The sequence below is a fragment of the Haemaphysalis longicornis genome, unplaced genomic scaffold, assembly GCF_048455015.1.
Source record: "Haemaphysalis longicornis isolate Haplotype H1 unplaced genomic scaffold, Haemaphysalis longicornis Haplotype H1 scaffold_2, whole genome shotgun sequence".
In the NCBI taxonomy this organism is placed as follows: Eukaryota; Metazoa; Arthropoda; class Arachnida; order Ixodida; family Ixodidae; genus Haemaphysalis; species Haemaphysalis longicornis.
Window position 1 is genome coordinate 94,212,043 of NW_027526295.1, and position 3,152 is coordinate 94,215,194.

The window sequence follows — 3,152 nt, forward strand, 5'->3', positions numbered from 1 at the left end:
CGTCTCTTTCAAAAATTTATTTAAATTTTGGAGTCACAGCTCTATAAATAGACAGAGAGACAAACACATACACAGACCAAACTTTCAGCGTTTTTGTAGCTCATTTACAGTCTATCGTCTCTAAAATTCTTGCCCTATTAAGCAGCTGTCTTTATATGTAATAGTACTATACACTCTGGTTTTGAATAATTGTGGACAATGACATTTCGAACTTCACTGTTCCCTCCCGAGAACTTTAGTCCACAGCAAAGCAAGTTACCCCAAGCTTGGTTGTACGTCATCGTAATTTTATGCGTGACTTTCCAGGAGCTATGTCTAGTCCTAGAAGGCGTTTTTTCCCCGGTGAAAAAACATAAAAGCGGCAGTTTCTTCCCCTTGCCACCAGCTTAAGAATTCATTATAATTATGGTTATAGTTTAACACACCAAAACCAAAAAGAATACAATTGTACAGCTCCGGCACGTTCAATGTAAACTTGTTTGAAAACCATGATCCCAGCCTTCATTTGTGCAAACGCACAAAAGAATGCCATATAAGCATTTTCTTTTGCTTGAAGACAAAAGTCAGAAGGCAGAGTCTGATTTACAACTTTCAAGTCTAAGAATATTGCTATTTTTCCCACCGCTTCTTTTTTCTCATGGTGCGCTATTCCTTATACTGCATGATACTGCATGCGGGCAGTAAATGTCCTTTAGTTTTAAGTAAGCACCGTGTAGGCAACTTCTTCGCTCGTCAGTTTATTTCTGCGAGCCGTTTTTGTCACGAAAAAAAAAAGATGCGCATGATTTCAAGTGTTCTAGTGTGACTCCTTACTCACTACTTTGCAATAAATTTAATACGAAACCAGAGCATCAGTCGCACGGCCTCCCCCTAAAAAAAACTATGACATTTGCTCACCAATTATGTTCTATACGTGTAACCTTTGAAACAGGCAACGACATTCGGTTAACACTCTGCACAATTTGTTTACGCCAAAATAAGAACAATGCAGACAGGTCAGAATTGCAAAAGATCGGTTTTCCTTCCCTTGAGAGTTTGGGAGATGTCAGCGATATCGCTGTCGGGTACACTCCTAACACCAATCTCAACATGCTCATGAACACGTCGTAAGTTATTTTTAGTAAATGCTGTGCCACTCCCGCTCAGACGCGACCATAACAATATCAAATCTCGCCTATCTCCTGAGGAGGTTTCCAAACGTCGGAGATTTGCTGCGCCAGTCTTGTCGCTCGAGTAGAAATTCCAGAGGGTTTTGCTGCAAGCTGCGCGTATCCGCCAAAGTCGCCAGCAATAACCACTGGTATGCCTTTTTTTTCTCTTGCCCATGCAAGGGGAGTGAAAGGGTTAATGTCTATCTTCGACTTTTCAGCGAGAGAAAATGCATAGTAGTCCTAGTGGGAAATCTTTATGTGAGCTGCTGAAATTGAGGTGGTTCTTTAGGGAGGGAATCCATGGGTATGAGCAGGCAGCCTCCGCTCTGGAGACCACGAGCTGCAGGACGTCCAGATGGCTGCCGGTTAACAGGTTCTCTCACAGGTCAGAGGACGAAAGGTGAAATCATGGAGGAGGTTATTAAGGTTTTGTTCGCCCTGTAATATGCAGTGAGTGAGGAAGAGTGCCTGGTTGTGAGCAGAACTGGCACTCGGCAGGGGATTGCGCAGGGAAGATAGGATGGAGGCGGAATAGGTCAGATTAACACTTCTTTATTGGTCTCTAAATCACCCAGATCCGGATAGATTGCGTCATTGGTCTCTGGCTGAAGCCTCAACGAGCATACGCATCGAGCAAATTCGACCAATATATTTATTTATTTATTTATTTAAAATTCCTTACAGGTCCCTTTACAGGGCATTGAGTAAGGGGGGTAATTGGTGAAGTGTTACAGATCATACAAAATTTATTAACAAAATTGAAAAAAAAAATTTAAAAAAATCCCGCGTTTTTTCTTATGTTTATGTCTATATTGGTCGCATAGCGAGATGTTTTCGACTAGCACGAAAGGGCAAATGCCGGCGAGAGTATTGGCCAATACGCCTCGGGAAATGCGCAACTATGTGGGAATATAAAACTGCATGATCACAGGGGATTGTGCGAGAATTAATTGGAATATGAATTGGCCTATACACCTGGAAGGCATGTTTTGATTTGTCGATATATACCCCTTTGTCAGTACATCAGTTGCCTGAACCTAAAAATTACGACTGCACATAAGAACTTCTTATTATGTAGTGATTACGCGCGCATTATTTTTCGATAACAGAACGCGTCTTCTAATTATTTCAAGTATCGTTTCCCTTTCCATCATTGTGTATTTTCCAGGGTGCCCAACCGTAACCGAACCGAACCGAAAACCACAACCAAACCGGTATTTTTGCCGGAACTGAACCCGAACCCGAACCGTTATTTTTTGAGCACGCCGTACCCGAACCGGAACTGAACCGAAGAAAGAAATAACGATTACCGGTTCATGCCGAAATGGTTCGACCCTCCGTTGTTGATATTGCACAGTAAATGCAATTCCGTCCTTTTTTTATTTCACGTACCGTCAACTTCGTACGCGCTCGCGCACTTTCCCCTCCAGACAATTGAACACTATCACGCTTTATGTACCAACAGGGGAAATGAATTAGCAGCTATGTAGCAATAGTCTGTTGCTGCTGGAAGCACGAGCGTAGTGCAAGCTGACAAAACAAAACTTCATTCTCGGCAGTTTCCAGGGGATATAAAAAGACTTTATCCTTCCCTAGATGCGAGTTTTTTGGAGCAATCAGGCTGCAGGAGTGCTCCAATGTGCAACAGCGAAAGCCCGCGCTTAATGTGTGCAAACTTTTTGCATTTCATAATTTGTTTAAAAGGTCCGACACCTGCAAATTGTTAATACTTGACAAGTGTGACCGCAGGCGCTGCTCAGTGGCTAAGCCTTTTGCTGCTGACCTCAAGTGGCCTCGATCTCCCTTCCCCACGACCGTTTCTCTGAAGTAGATTGAAATCGAGAACATCCGTGTATCGAGATTTTGGTCTACGTTCAATATCACCAGCTGGTTAAAATAAGTCTACCGGCCTGCAACATATGGTGCGCCTCGGAGCAGAGATATAGCACTGGGCATCAAATGCGCTAGTTTTTTTTCAAAAGGTGTTTACACGGAAAATAA